Consider the following 17178-nt stretch of genomic DNA (forward strand, 5'->3'; position numbering starts at 1 on the left):
TAAGTCCTGCAATAATCGCCATTTCCCAGATTTCTTTTTAATGACAAAAATAGGAGTGTTCCAGGGAGAGTCACTCTCTGTGATATGTCCTGCTGCTAGCTGTTCCTGTACTAACCACTGGGTGGCCTGTAGCTTGTCTGAAGATAAAGGCCATTGATCGACCCATACAGGTTCATCTGAAAGCCAGGTGATTTGGTCTGCATGGGGTACAGGAATGTCCCCTGCTCCCACCCTGCCTTTCGCTTCCTTACACTTTGCCCGCCTGTTCCTCGTAACCTCCCTGTATTATGGCCCTTCTCAGCAGCAGTTTGTGCTGCTGCCTCCCTCTGCCCCTCCTCCCAGCCACTGTTATCTTCCCCCTCCCAGCCGATCGCTGTTCTCCCCGCCTCATTTCAACCGCCCTCATCCCGTATCCGCCCCGGCACAACCTCGGAAACAACCCCCTCTGCCATCAATGGCTTACGTCATAAACCGCAGGTCCGCCCTTGCCTCTGCAGCCAATCCTCAGCTGCCCCGCGGACATGCCCCTCCCACAACCTCCCCGCCTCCATGACACTATAAAACCCCATGTACTTCCCGAATAAAATCAGACCTGCGCATAGACCTCGTCTCCGTGGTTTTTCCTCCATCGAACTGCGCGTCCCCCAAGCCTTGAGCCGCCCGCTGCCGCCCCGGTCCGGCCGTGGCGTAGGCCCGATCCCCGGCAGCGACTCACCTGCAGTGACCCGCCTGCAGTGCCGCAGCGGAGGCCAACACAGGAAGATCAACAACCCCTAGGCTAAATTTCCCAGGCCCCTTTTGCTATTTTGTCCCTTTATAGATAGGGGTTGAGCAATGCCTGATTCCGATTTTCCTAAACCTTTTCCCGGTTTAAACCCTTGTGAGAGCATTTGAGCTGTGACTATATCATTGGAACTACACATGAGAAGCCCTATTTAAGAAAGCAAATCCCTTCCCCAAAGGTTAATGGGGAGCCCTGGTATTACATAGGGTTGTATAGTTCCTTGATTCCCTTCTTTATCCTTCCAGGTTAGTAATTTTGAGCATTTTTCAGGATTTTGACTCTGACCTATACCTCTCAAATTAGTTAAGGTGGGAGAGAGAGGCCAATTAAGTGGCAAGCCCTCTCTTTTTAAGATGGTAACATCTGCTCCGGTGTCTACAAGCCCGTTAAATTCCTTACCGTCCAACCATAAGGTCATCATAGGTTTACTGGTGGAGATAGCTTGTGCCCAATATGCATCAGAGAAACCAAATCCCCCTGAGCTGTGCTTAGAGCTCTTCACCTGATTGTCAGTGTTAATTAATGGGAGCAGTAATAGTTGAGTGATCCTTTCTCCTGAGGGAATGGTGGAAATATTTTGTGGGGAGGATGCCATAATTTTTATTTCCTCAGTATAATCATTGTCGATAACACCAGGAGAAATTTGAAGCCCATTAATTGTGGAGCTACTTCGTCCAATTAGTAGACCAGAAGTATTATGCAGCAGGGGGCCATACACGCCCATTGGTAAGGCTTGTACCCCCATCTGAGGTGTTAATACTGTGTGGGTGGTGGCACAGAGGTCCAATCCTGCACTCCCTGGAGTGGCTCTACAGAGGTCTGAAATGGATTGCTGTTGACCAGAACGAAGTTGATTGCCCCATAAACTTGTTTGGGTTTGGGGGCCTGGGGCTGGCCCCGGGTCCCATTTACCTGGGCGGGAGGTAAGGGTTGACCCTGGCGTCAGTTTTTGATTTACATTCATTATCCCAGTGCTTTCCTCGGTGACACCTGGGACATAGCCCAGGATTCGCACCTTCTCCTCTTGGAGTTTTTTGGCCCTTACAATGTCTGGCAAAGTGTCCCTCTTGTCCACAAGTAAAACATTTTCCTTTGCTTTGCTGAGCCAAATATTGTTTCACTGTAAATCCTTGTAATGCCGCTGCCATGGCCAGACCCTGCTGATACGCAGCTCCTATATCAGCCTATAGCCTGATGTAACCAGATAGGTCTGTCTTTTTTCTATATGGTCTAATTGAGGCTTGGCAGGCGGTATTTGCATTTTCTTTTTTTTTTTTTTAAGATTTATTTATTTATTTAATTCCCCCCCTCCCCTGGTTGTCTGTTCTTGGTGTCTATTTGCTGCGTCTTGTTTCTTTGTCCGCGTCTGTTGTCGTCAGCGGCACGGGAACTGTGGGCGGTGCCATTCCTGGGCAGGCTGCTCTTTCTTTTCACGCTGGGCGGCTTTCCTCACGGGCGCACTCCTTGCACATGGGGCTCCCCCACGCAGGGGACACCCTTGCATGGCACGGCACTCCTTGCACGCATCAGCGCTGCACATGGCCAGCTCCACACGGGTCAAGGAGGCCCGAGGTTTGAACCGTGGACCTCCCATATGGTAGACGGACACCCTAACCACTGGGCCAAAGTCCGTTTCCCGGTGTTTGCATTTTCATATGCTAATTGCTTTACAAATTCAGTGCCTGCCTCAGCATTTCCAAATATTCTCCCTGCGGCGGTTATAAGCCGATGTATGAAATTGGCAAAAGGCAGTGGTGCTCTGTCGTGGTCCCTAGGGGAGCAGCAACAGTCTCTCAGGTGCAGCGGCGGGGACCGGGAGGGAGTGAGGGTTCAACAGTGAGCCCCTGACGCTAATGACTATGCTTGTGAGCTGATATGCCTAAAATAAGAACAAGGCCTAGAGCAGCATTGTGCCTGGGAATTTCCTCCTGTCAGCCTTCATGTTACTCAAATGTGGCCAGTCTCAAAGCCAAACTCAGCATGTAAATGCAATGCCTTCCCCCCAGCGTGGGACATGACACCCGGGGATGAGCCTCCCTGGCACCGAGGGACCACTATCAATTACCAACTGATGATGCAACTGGAAAATGACCTTATATGGAAGGTTCAATGCGGATCAGCAGAATATCCCTGTCTACATAAAATAACATGACTTTAAAATGCTGTTTGACCTAATGTAAGGGGGAAATGGAAAGGAGAAATGAGTTTATATGGCGACAAGTCTCTAAAAAAGAGTCTGGAGGCTGTCAGAAGGATTGCCCTTATGCACAACTGAGCAGAGTCTGAGAGACAGATAAAGCTGATACAAGCCCCAGGTATTGGTTCCTTTGAGGGCTAAAGACACCCATGGGAGTTATGGTCATGGCAGATGGGGTTAACTACCAGGTCAGATGGCCCCTCTTTGGAACTGGTGTTTATGTGTGATGAAGCTGGACTCAGATGGGATCTCTCTTCATAAGACTTTCATGCTAATGTGCTGGAGTTGCAGTTAGTGTTGGGGTTTAAGATATATTTAGGGGATTTGAATCTCTGGACTGACAATGTGATAGCCAGGTCCTGAGCCTCAACAGACTCCAGCACCTACAATCTGATTTATTGGACTCACCACACTCAGCTAAGATGGAGTTGAAGAAGGACAACCACCACACCATGGAGCCTAGAGTGATTACAACTGAAAATGGGAGGATTGCATCCAGCATCCATGTGGAATCTGAGCCTCCTCTTGACATAGAGGTGCAATGGATACAACCAATCCAATGTCCACATAGAAAAGGTGGCATTGGAGTGGGAAAAGTGGACATGGTGGCTGATGGGTATGGGGAAAGGCAGGAAGAGATGAGAAGTGGAGGCGTCTTTGGGACATGGAGCTGCCCTGGATGGTGCTTCAGGGGCAATCACCGGACATTGTAAATCCTCACAAGGCCCACTGGATGGAATGGGGGAGAGTATGAGCCATGATGTGGACCATTGATCATGAGGTGCAGAGATGCCCAAAGATGTACTTACCAAATGCAATGGATGTGTCATGATGATGGGAATGAGTGTTGCTGGGGGGGGGGGAGAGGTGGAGTGGAGGTGGTGGGGTTGAATGGGACCTCATATATATATATTTTTAATGTAATATTATTACAAAGTCAATAAAAAAGAGTAGGCAAAACACTTATAATGTATACTATCTTAGATTCTGTAGAATGTTGAGGACATAAATTAACATAATTTATGTAAACCATCTGTTATTTTAGCTTAAGGGACATTTTGTATTCTAAAAATTATTGAATGCCCTGAAGACCTTATGTTTATTTGGCTTTTATCTATTAAAATTACCATATTATAAATTAAAAAAAAAAAAAAGAAATCGGCAAAAGTTTCATCTGGTCCCTGCTTCATACTAGTAAGAGAGGAACTAAGGTCCCCTTTGGCAGGCAATTTTCTCCAGGCTCTAGTGCCTGCAGTTTGAATTTGAGCAAAAAGTCCTGCATCATACTGCATTTGATTTTCATTAGTGGTATATTTTCCTTCACCTATAAGCATGTCAAGGTTCCACCCATTGCCTGCCTGCACATTGCGCCTGGCCGTGTCTTTGCAAAGCTCAACATATTCTGATTTCCATAACAAATAATCTCCTCCAGACAGGGTAGCTTGGGCGATAGTATGCCAATCGGTAGGAATGAACCAATTTTCTGCTATAGCCTTGAGGATGGCCATGGTATAAGGAGCAGTAGCTCCATATTGTGCAACAGCGGTTTTCATTTCTTTGATAATCTTAAAGTCAAAACCATGGTGGTGCCTCCAAGTTTGATTCCGATCGTCTTTGGTTTCTGTTACAGGAAATGCTTCTGGATCTCCTAGATCAACTAGAGTGTTAGAAGCTGGAGTGTTTTTTAAAATCGCTCCTCATCTAAGTGGTCTGAGGGCTCAGGAGTTTTATTAGCATTACCAGTTTTTCCGGTCTTTAACCTTTCTAGCTGAGATATAATCTCCTGATTTTGTTCTTCTAATTGGATTTGTTCTTTTAGTTTCTCTATTTTTTCTAATAACTCCTTCCTTGGGTCAACTACCGGCATAACTGTAGGTGGGGCTGTGGGATAGGGAACGTATGGTGGAGGTCGAGACTTTACTGTCTCCTCCTCAGATTTGCCTGATTCTATATTAGAAGATTCATCATCAGTTTCCACTTTTAATTTTCTGAGGTCAGAGTATGGGTTCCTACTAGAGGTGGCTTTAGCTTTTCCTTCATTTTTATCCTCCTTACAGGATCTTTTGTTTGCATGGGTTAACGGCTGCTTTGGCCTGGTGGTAGGCTTCCTGTCCTCCTCGCTATCTAGCAAGATCAAGTCCTCCTCCAGACCGGATGCTCCAGATGCATCAGACAGGTTGGACTTTGGGCAGTCTGCTGATTTCTTAGGGTTGGTGGCTAGAGCCTCCAGCCCCTGTCCTTCTTGTAAAATTTCCTCTCCCTTCTTAATAACATTTGCCACCACCGTGTCCCTATGGTGAATACTTAAAATATCATTAATGAGATTCCAATATGAGAATGCGGTTACTGGGATTCTTTCAGGGCTGAAAGTTTTGTAAAAATCCTGCAAAGCATCCCCTACTCTTTTCCATCTTCTCTCATCAATAGTTCCTTCTTGAGGAAACCATGGACATACTTCCTTCAAAAACTCAAAAAACCTCAATAACTGTTTTACTTTCACCTTTACTCCTCGTGTCTTTAATGCCTCTTGGAGACCCTCTACAGATGTCTCATGCTGGCTCATTTCTTGCCCCATGATAGCCGATCACTTACCGAGGCTTCAACTGAGAGGCAGGTTCCCTCGCGGCGTCCTCCTTTTCTTGCGTCCTGGCTGGCTCCTCCATCGGCATTCCTCACTTCATCCCCTGTACTCTGGTCCCTGTTCGGCGCCACTTGACCCAACCCGCAGGTCAGTCGAACGGAGACCTGAGGGAGGAAGTGGGAATGAAAGGGACAAGAGATACAAAGAATGGAGACAAGACAGGATTCTGATCAAGTCTCATTTATTGAGGGTCAATCGGGGTATTTATAGCCAGGGATGAAGGAGATGGTACATACTGATGACAGCACATATGTTGGTAAATGATTGGGTAACTAGATTTTTAATTTTGCACCACACGCATGCACAGATGGTTGTTTGGCAATGTCTGTGGAAAGACTTTTGCACTCTTTAGGGAGTGCCCAATCAGAGCCCAGGGGAGTGGCGTGAGGATAGAAACTTAATTACTTCAGCGAGGGTAGGGAAACAGAAACTTAACTGGGTTAGTATCTAAGATAGCGTTTTGTAACAAGATGGCCAATATGATACCAGTGCCAGAGGCAGCTTCCCACATTAAAGAGCTTCTTGCTTTTAAGCCCTGGATAGTAATAAACCTGGGGATTATATTTATTAGGACCCAGAAGTTGTTGGAGTTGGGGAGAATATAAGGGGTTAGACTTGAGATGCAGGCAAAGTAAGTTCTCAGAGGGGTGACCATTACCCAGAATTTGTCCAAATTGTTCGGTTTATACTTGCACGGTGTTTACAGGTGCTAGCAGAAGTTTAGAAGTTTTTATTCTGGACAGCAGAATCCCAGGGCAGGGGCTTTCCTGCAGTTATTTTTGGGGCCACTGGTGCTCACGTGGATTTCTAGTTAGGCTCCACATCCATGTATTAATTTTGTTTTACTTTTAAAGAATTTACACCTTTAATCTTAAAGGGGTGCTGAAAGGAGATGATTTCTTTTCTGTAACTGCTTTCTGCTGGCCATGGGCTGTAGTTATTGCTTAACAAGGTGTAAAACTTATTTTAACTGAAGGAAGATGGATCTGGCTTTCTGTACAAAGTTGGATGAAGTTTTGACATGGTTAATAAGATGTTTATTCTGAAAGAAACAAACTTAATTAAAATTTTGGAATACTCATTTTTAAAAGAGGACATTGGATTTCAGAGGTAGACAAGGTTAGGTGCATATAAAGATGGCACCCCTTTTAAAAGCTGGTAGGAACAGTGTGTGTGTATATATATATATACCCAAGTCATTTATTTTCAGAGAGAAATTGCAATAGATATTAAGTTTTGTTTGAAGATACATTTTAATCTGTTTAATGATTGGCACTTATGTGCTCTGTTAGATGCTCCTGGTGAACTGGCACCCTTTGGGCAATTGGTTTTATTTAGGATTAGTACATTAAATTGGAATTTTTTTTAGTTTTTAGCTGTGGGAGTGATAATTATTAGGCATATATTTAGTACAGGATAAAAGTAAAGCATTTAATATTAACTAGTGTATTACTTAATGCATAAAGATTCAGAGTTGCAATTAATAGGTTTAAGTTTCAGGTTTGTAATACTTTACATGTTATTTTTTCATGGGAGCAGGCTATAATGCCAATTGTGCTTAAGTTTCCTGGTATCATGGCTCCATTTAGCATGTTTTTTACACAGTGAGCAAGTTGCAGCATTGTTGATTTTAGAGAGAGTTTCCAGTATTTTACTAGCCTGGTGCATAGTGCTCTCTGGCACTATGGAATAGTGCCAGTCTGGAGGCAATATCCATTGTACACTTGGCTATACCGAGTCATTACTGGTTGCTGCAGGAGCTTGAAACTGCAATGTAGTTTTCGTCGACTTTAGGAGCAAAACCAGAGGCTGATATAGCAAACTTTTTAATTGAGGGGTCAGTGACCAGCCTAGTCAATAACTCACATGGAGAGGCAAACTGTAATGTACTCAAGGCCTGGTTTGAATGCATAAAAGAGTTTGACAATGTTAAAGTTTATTCCTTGTTTTTATATATATTTTAAACAACTTATTGCAACACATTATATATTAAAGGACTGTTTACTTATACAATTTTACTATGAAGATAATAGTAGGTATTTTACTTTAGTAATAGAGGGGGAAACTATTTTTCATTGTTAAAATGAAAACAGAAGATTTTTAATAGAATTAAGATAATTTTTTATTCTATTTATTTAAATATGCACCTTGCATGGCTTTCAGACAGGTTTTATTATCACAAAGTTATTCTTTGCAATGAATATCAATCTAAGTTTTTAGTTAACAATGACTTATAGAACTATAATTATTTAAACATTTTTAGTTTGGAAGATGCTCTACAAACTTTTTATAATTGACCATAAGCACACTGACTAGTTACCTTATATTTTAATAAACTTATTAAATTATAATTACTAACTAAAGAAATTTATTTGAGAGCACATCCATAATCTTTTTTCTTTAGCTTAATGTTATTAATGTAAACTTATAATTTCTATTACTCAAAAGACCCTGTACATACAATGTCAATTTATTTAATGGGCACTTCATAAACTGAGATTACACTTAAGCTAAACAAAATTGAAATTAATATAGTTTATGCAAAGAATGTTTTTTTCTTTACAGGAAGTTAAAACTTTTTTGTTTGTTATGAAAATGAATAATTTTCAAAAGCATACAGATTACCAGATTTTAAAACTCATTATAATTTGAGGTAACAAGCATGCTACCATCGTTGGGCAGGCCCAGCACGTTGAGATGAGGCCTCGTCTCCTGCTGGGTGAGTGCTTGGTGCGGGTAGATTGTCGCCCCCCTGCTACTCTTGCCCGTAACGGCTGCCTCCTCTATCTCCACCCAGCATCTGGTCTCCATAGGGGCCGCCCTAAGGTAATCGGCCTGCCTCTCCCGTGCCTCACCAGAACCCAACCCACAACTTCCCCTTATCTTCTGCCCCAGCCCCCATATACCCCCCGCCAGAATGATAACCTCACCTCTGCCCCTTTACCTAGCAACAGCCTCCAACAACCAATCGGAGGTCGCCTTCAGCTTAAGCCAATCCGCACCCCACACGTCGCCCCTTACCCTTGTACCTCACCCCCAACCGTCCCCCAGCCAATTAGCGGCCTCCCCTCACATACATTGCCTTAATTGCCTTAATTGGCTTAGCCTTGCTACCGCCAGCGCCCTAGCCTATATAAACGCTTGTCTTCCTCAATAAAGCAGATGCGTTGCCACCACTCTCCATCTCCGCAGCATTCTTTGCGCTGCTGTGTGTCCACCCTTGACACCGCCCACTGTCCACCATGTGCCCTCAATAATTACTTAATTTGTTTAATTATAATTCCAGAAAGATTTTTTTTATAGTTTTTATGGATTTTTTTACTTGTTGGAAACTAAGGCATGGTGATCTCACAAAGGGAGACATGATGTTTTCATGGCTATGCTTTTAATATAGGAATGCAGCAATTAAGTAAGCTTTTTAAGTTAACAGGATAGAGCTGTCTGGGGCAGGGAGAAATACGAGTAAACACACTTTGTAGTTTGAAAGGAATACTGAATTTTTGTACTTTGAGATAAGTTCTTTAATTTACTAGTCTTGTTAATGTGTAGTTACACTGCTTGTTATCTCTATAGTATGAGAATATATATAATGCCACATGTGGAAAATAAAGTTGTTTGAGAAGTCATTACTCACAGACCCCCTCATCCCAGTTCATTAGTTTTTTTGTTTGTTTGTTTCTTCCCCCTTTTTCTATTTTTCCATTCCTGATACCCTTCAGGTTCAAATCTTTAATATTTACTTACTGAAATTTGTTAACAGAACCATTAATTATTTTTATTTTATGGCTGTTTAAAGTTTTAAACTAGGAAATTACAGGGCAAACTGAATTCTAATTTTTCAGCTTAGTAGATAGATTTAATACACCACACTAAGTCTTGCCCTTAATACTTTTGCAGAGAGGAGGCTCTTTTTTAATAGTTTTTATAATTAGACTTTCATAAGATTCTTTTTATCTTGCTCTGTTTAATTTGGGCTCCAAGAATATTTAATCACATGTATAACTGCATATTTAATTTTTTAAACCTATTAATTTTATAACACTTTTAAACACCTTTTATTCAACGTATAACATATTAAATGAACTTAACTATTACTTTAATTTTTCCTTTAAGGTAAAGGAACAAATTTCTTGCAGTTAGTTTGAAACAAAAAGCTACTTTTCAGGATTTGATTTTTAGAACATTATGTTCTCTTAAAAGAGATAAGACCCTTTCTTCGTCAAACACTGAGGAAATGAAGAGGTTAAAAGCACAAGAAGCTATTTTGATAAAACAGACTTTCTTTGTATATTGATTATTCAGGAAACTTTTACTAAAAGAGACTAATGACTTGAGAGACTTTGAGAAATAACAACAGTTTTAACTTTGCATCAGTATACTATTTGATACTAAACCTTATAAATCTTTACAGACAGATCCATCAAATCTTACTCAATTTTAATTATAAGAATTTCTTTTCTACAAACCTTCTACACTTTCAGTATTCATTCAGGTTTTGTCCCACACTCTACTCTTTCCAATAATCAATTATTTTATCTTAGGACAAAATCATTTCCTGTTTCCTTAACAATAAAAACACATTCTATATATCCCACATACTAAGTTATCAGGCAAACATTTTACAACATATGATAGCCATTAACACTAAACAAGCTTGTTAATATAATGAACTTTTCTTCACTTAGTAGCATGTAATACCAGAAACAGTTTTTTAGAAGCAGGTTGGCAGGGGAGGCTGGCCACCAACAAGTTTTCCTGTTATAAAATTACTTTTTATTAGTAATATTATCAATTCAAGTTTTGTTTAATAAAGACTTTTTGGAATTAGCCATTTAAATACCTTAATTTAAACAATGCTTTGTTAAACTCTTTATAATTATTTATAATTTTAAGACAAATTTTAAATTCACAGACCACATTCCTTTACTTAAAGTTACCAAAATACCTTCTACAACTTTCCACATGCATCTGAGTTCCAAGAGTTCATGAAAATCAGCCATCCTATTTTAGGACAAAACACATCCTTCCAGAAAAAACTCATTAAATTTTAGTCAACATTTCCACAAACTTTTAACCTTCTTTAATATTCATTTAAGTTTTACATCTTGAAGAAAAATATTCATTTCAAATTAGATGAGAATTGTTTTTTTAATGAAAAGATATAGTAATTTTGTTAAGACTTACAATTTTTTGTTATTGTAGAAATCTCATCAACATTTAAACTTATGTATTAATATAAGCACTTATTTTATATTAACCATTTGAATAGAGTGTTTTTTTTAAATTTTTATTTATTAATTTATATTACCATCTGGGAATATCAAAATAAAAACTGACATTGAACAGGCAAACACAAAACAATTACAAAATATTAGCAGAAACGTACAGTTTACAATTGACTCATAATTTTTCACAAATTACACAGAACAGAAATACAAAAAGACAATCGAGACAGATGAAAAGACAAACCAGATAACCTCAACCCATGTCAAGAGCAACGTCTTGCTCTGACCAGTGGGTGGGATCTATTTGCTGTGTCTAGCAGATCTATTTCCCCACATTCCACAGACTCTGCAGAGGTTTTCCAGAAAACAGACTCACCAAGGGATGTCCCATTTGCTGATCCTGGGCCCACAAACTCCTGATGCTCTCCAGATAGAAGTTAGGTGGAGACAAGTTCCAGGGCCAGGCGGCATCTAGGGTGGAGGAACGTCTCTCCGATGCCTTCCCCTAGACCACTGGCCCATCCCCAGAATGTACCCATCTCCCTGAGTCTGAGGAGATCAACCCTGCTGGGGTGGGGGATCTCATTGATCATTCTTGCTGGGGCCTCCAAATGTTATAGACCAGCAATATTGACCAGACTCAGACTTTGAATAGAGTTCCAACTGAGAGCTTTATTAGTCATGTGGTGACTGCCTCATCCTATGCAGAGGAGAGAACAGGCCTGAGTCTCAGGGAAGAGGTGTTTTTGTAGTTCTTTAGGAAGGAGGGAGGGTTTAGCAAGCAAGCAGGCACAGAAGCAGAACACTGCGGTTAGCTGAAGATAGCATATCTATTTTTTTCTTTTAAAAGTCCTTTTTTTGTGAGCAGCCCTAAGTCCTAAGTTATTTAGTGGTACTCTTCCTGAGTGCAGCCCTAAATTGTTTACACTTTTTTTAGGAGCAGCTCTAAGTTACTTATTTATCTGAAGATACTTGCAATTCCTGTTTCCTAATGTAGATCTATTCCTATTTTCCCAGTGTGGCCTTACCCTTACACTATATATGGGCTATTTTAACTTAAAAATGTGGTAAACCACATCTTTTATTAACCACTGCCTCGAATCCCCATCACACAGCTCGAAGGAACTAGGTCCTCTGTTGTTACAGGAACAGTAAACAAGAAGAGTTGGACATGGGCCAGGGGTGAGAAAGGACAAAATGGAAAGCAGTTGTTTCAGTTCCACCTTACAAATCTTGTACAAATTACAATTTTTGTCAGCTCTAATCTGAATGTATACAAAGATGCTGGTGTAACCATGAAGATGCATTACGCAAATCTGTTACATCAAGGAGCCTAATTAGTGCATGATCTCTGAATCCATCATCATAGTCCTCTCAGGCTGGCTTGGAGCAGGCTGCTATAATCCAATGACTGTGGAAGAGAAACTTTTGTTGCCATTGAGCTACTTTTGTGACACCCAGGACACCTCTGACATATGAATATGGCTCTGGAATTCCCTGGCTGAAACATTCTGAGTGCTTTACTGCATTTTGGATCTCTGTCTACACCCCTCCTTGTTTCATCAATATGATTCAGACCTGCATCATTGCCTGATGATTCCTTGCCTCTTCTGGATCCACTCTATTTTCTCCTTACAGAAATTACTCCTCTCTCCCCCACCATGGAAAATCTCTTGCAAGTCTGACCCCATTATGTGTGATTCTAAAAGGGCCTCAATTATAACATGTGCTACTTCCAAGAAAACAGGAGCTGAGATGTGGGGAGCTGTGGCTACACCACTCACCATCAGTGGGCAAAGACTCCACACAGATTAGAAGGTGGGGCTTGGATAGTCCTTCATATAAGGAGGCAGTCTAATTGATAAATATTTTACAGGTGGTGACAAAGGAAAATATCTCTGCAAAAGGAGAATGGCATTGTATGTATGATTCAGATATTTGAATTATATGGGGGAGATCAATGTTTACAGAGATAACATATTTAGATGATGACTGCTATATTATATTGATGACTTGCAGTGGGATACTGAGAGACTGAAGACTGTTCATGAGCTGTTAATGGATAAGTTTGAGAAGTGGATGGTGTCTTGATAACTTATAAAGAAGAGAATGGCTGAGCAGCAGGTCAATGACCTGATGTCATAGAGCTCCAGTTCAGTTATCAACAGAGTCAGATGGGTTAGTAAGGTTAAGACCTTACTAGGGAAAACCCAAGAATATGAGAGATGAAATATGGAGAAATGCCCCTAAGTGTGTTGACTCAGCAAAATATACCATTCACCCAGAACTTATTGAGGTTACCCATGCTTCCTTAGTAAGACCTAGCACTTTTGATGTGGAATATGGATGGGAGGCTCTTCCTCTCTTTGTAGATAACCTAAGCTGTCTGTGACTTGTGGGTATGGGAGAGTGGGCTATGGGTGGGAGGCTCTTCATCTCTTTGTAGATAACCTAAGCTGTCTGTGACTTGTGGGTATGGGAGAGTAAGAGGCTGCAGTCCTGCCCTTGGTAACCATGGCAATGACTCCAGTCCCAGGAAACAGTTTAGCAATGCAAACTCTATAAATTTTAAATATTCAGGGAAAATGCAAACCAAATGTTCTAAATTCTTATCTAGAATTTATAAGGTCCATGCTAAATGCTTACCTAGGACGTGGAAGATATATGCTCATTCAAGCCTATTGAGCACTGAAACAAAGAACAATTTAACACTTCCTCTCTGTATAAAAAGAACTCAAAATTCTTGTTCAGGGCTTGGGTTTGAAACAGAAAGCTCCCAAGTCCAGCCAACTGTCAATAAATCATTTTTCCCTCTCAAAATCATTCCTGAATCCTGGACTTTCTATACGCAAATAATTGAAACTCTCTCAACTTCTACAACAGTTTTGGGGCTCTCCTGGGATTGCCAATGAAGGCCAGAGATGGTAGCATTTTGCTGCCCTTTCCAAATCCCAGAGGAACCCAGGAGGACTTGTGTGAATCCCAAATCTGTGTGCCCCTGGAAAATTTAATCCAGGAAAGATGTGGGCTCCACCAGAATCTTTCCAACAAAAATTGAAGACAATGGAAGGTCTGAAGAGAAAGATTCTGAGAACAAAAAAGAACTCTGAACATGGAAGAAGGGTGAGCACTGTCTGGAGAACTCTAGCCTTAATTGCTAGGGAGAAAGGCTGATTACCTCCTGAGAGAACCCTAGTAGCCCCAGAAAATTGGGGGGAAGCCATTCTTTCTAGGTTTGGAAAAAGGAGGAAAACTGGGAAAAGCCTAGTGTTTTGGGTTTGTCTAACTGCATGTTGGAATCTGGTACTGGTCTTATATCCACTGAAGAAGTGGAGGCTTGATTATAATAGGAAGGGTTGTTTATACGTTCGAATCCTAATGTCCTGGAAACTGGTCTGGATTTTTTCAAAACTTGGTTACAGGAAAATGGATGAGCTTTTCTAGTGAAGCTTTGCCTGGGTGTAAAGTTAAACAGTGAAAAATGTCTAGCTGGAATCTTTTGTTATGGTGCTGAATTGCAAATGAATTTGCTTTATATCAGATGTTAAGTGTTCTCTCTAAAAATTGTGATGACTGCGGGGGCAACCATGCTGAAAAATATATATATATAGAACTTGTGGGTCAGATTAGTGACCATTGTGCTTCTGTCTGTGTCAGCTCAATGCTGGTGTTGGAGTTGTGTGGTTATGTAAAGTGGTGGAATTTAGTTGAGCTGAAACCCTCCCTTGCCATTGGCAAGGGGGTGAATTGATTATGGGGCAAAACTATGGATGTTTGTGCATGCTATGCTGCCTTGTCTCTTGTCCACCCCTTTGCCAGGGCTTGGAGGCCATCTGTATCCAAGCCATGCACCTGGGTTTGTTGGAGCTGTCCCAGTCAGGGTGGCTGGGTCCCCAGGAGGGGTGCCAAATTTGAGTAGATTCTGTCAGCCCATTTTGGCAGAAAGCTGGAAAAGGGGGGAACGGCTTGCCCCTTTCCAGTGAGTCCACACCTTCTATTCAAAAGCCAAAATACATTTGCATTCTTCCCAGGTTCTTTACTTTTCCAAATCTCTCTCTCTGTTAGACTGTAGAAATACTTTGAAATGTTTTAGAACTGTAAACTTCTCTGATGAAAGGAGGCTATCGCTTGAAACAATACACCTCTAATCACTTGATAGCCTTTTCAATGGTCTGGCTAGGAACTCAGGGTTGTGAGACTATAGAGGAAAAAAGGAAAAAAAAAAAGGAATGAAATGCCACTTTGAAATCTATGTATGGCTTTTGTCAGTTGCTGGAGCATAAGAATTCACAGTAAAAAGGTAAAAACATAGTTTAAAATGAACCTTTAAACGCCAATACTCTCTTGCTGGTGAATTAAATGCATAACTTGCAGGTGAGAATTTGTTCCATTACTAAGAAAAGGCAGGACTTCACAGAATTGTTACTAATAAAATTCTTGTAGTTTAATTAATAAAGGTATCCAATTCACCTTAAGGTTAAAAAATTAATAGAAACTGTACTTAAGAGTTAAGATCATTTATAGATGCATTTATATTATAAAACAGCAGAAAGATAGTAACTGAAATAACTGGGTGAACTTAGCTTGAAACTATTATTGTAAGTGTAAATTCTAAACTAACCTTACCTTCATTTATGGTTACTACAAGCCTAGCCTCAAGCCCTTGCCTTTGCCTATGGTTATTTCATAACAGCTTCTGCCCCTATAGTTCAGGGAAAGGTGAACTTAGGAACATCCCTGTCTCCTGTCCTACTGGTATTAATAACCCTGCTTTCTCTCATGAATGCAAGTGTAAACTAAATTACTGCCTGGTAGAATTCTTAGCCCTTGGGTGTAAATGACCACTGGAGTTTTATTATCACCAAGGACTGGGGGGAAAAAAGGAGGGGGGAATGTCTCCTGCCTTAACTGTCAGTGTTCATAAGAGTGGCAATTCAGGAAGTGGACTTGGCCCAGTGGTTAGGGTGTCCATCTACCACATGGGAGGTCCACAGCTCAAACCCCTGGCCTCCTTGACCCATGTGGAGCTGTCCCATGCACAGTGCTGATGCACTCAAGGAGTGCTGTGCCACGCAGTTGTGTCCCTCACATGGCCACGTGCAAGGAGTGAACCCCATAAGGATAGCCGCCCAGTGCTTAAGAAAGTGCAGCCTGCCTAAGAATGGCACAACCCACATGGAGAGCTGATACAACAAGGTGACACAACAGATAGAAACACAGATTCCTGTGCCACTGGCAACAACAGAAGCAGACAAAGAAGACACAGCAAATACACACAGAGAACACACAACTGGGTGGGGGGAAGGGGAGAGAAATAAATAAATCTTAAAAAAAAAAGAGGAGGGTGGGGCAAGATGATGTCTGAGTGAGTGCACCTTATAGTCTCTCCTACAAAGAAGTGGGTGGGCAGCATTGGAAATTCTTCAGGACCAGGCTGTTTCAAGGTTTTGCAGGGCAATAGGCGTCTGTACATCGATCTAGTGGGACGGTGACAGAGAAGATTCGTGTAAAAGGTAGAATTGAGGCTCTCTTTCATGGAGATAGGGGCTGCATACAGGACGCTCCACCCTGGGCTGGGCAGCATGGCAACAGCAATTCCTGGAGGCTCTGTGGTGCTGGGGAATTCATAAGCCCTGAGCCGGCTATTCGGGGGCTTGCAGGGCATGAGGTCTTTGGAAACCGATTTGGAGAGACAGAGACGCAGTTTTTTGTGAGTCATGGAATTTTGGGTTTCTGACATGGAGTTCAGAGCTTCTGTCTAGAGCCCCACCCCCGAGGTCAGGGTGCAGATCTACAGCAGTCCTTAACTTGGTCACAATAAAGAGGCATCACCAGGAGGCTGTTTCAGGGGCTTGCAGGGTGGGAGGTGTCTGGAAGCCGATTGGGTGAAACAGATGGAGTTTTTTGTGAGGCATGGGATTTTGGGTTTCTGAAATGGAGATCAGTGCTTCTGGCTAGAGCCCTGGCCCCTAGGGCCGTCTGCCAATTTCAGTGTCCTTAAATTGGTTGCAATATAGAGGCACCCCCAGCAGGCTGTTTCGGTGGCTTGTAGGGCAGGAGGTGTCCTGAGGTTGAATTGGTGAGATAGTGACAGAAGAGACTCTTGTGAGGGGGAATTTGGGGCTTCTGACAGAGAGATCAGAGTTTGCGGATGTGACCCCCCCCATAGTGCTGCTACCCAGCTTCGGGGATCCCTGAAGGCTGTGTTGCACTGCAGTGCTCCCAGGCTCCCTGTTAACCAGATTTGAGGATGCCAGGCCTGTGTCCCCTAATCCCTGGTGACCCACACCCCAGAGACTCACACCTCTTGAGTCTGCAATATAACAGACTT

The sequence above is a fragment of the Dasypus novemcinctus genome, chromosome 19, assembly GCF_030445035.2.
Source record: "Dasypus novemcinctus isolate mDasNov1 chromosome 19, mDasNov1.1.hap2, whole genome shotgun sequence".
In the NCBI taxonomy this organism is placed as follows: domain Eukaryota; kingdom Metazoa; phylum Chordata; class Mammalia; order Cingulata; family Dasypodidae; genus Dasypus; species Dasypus novemcinctus.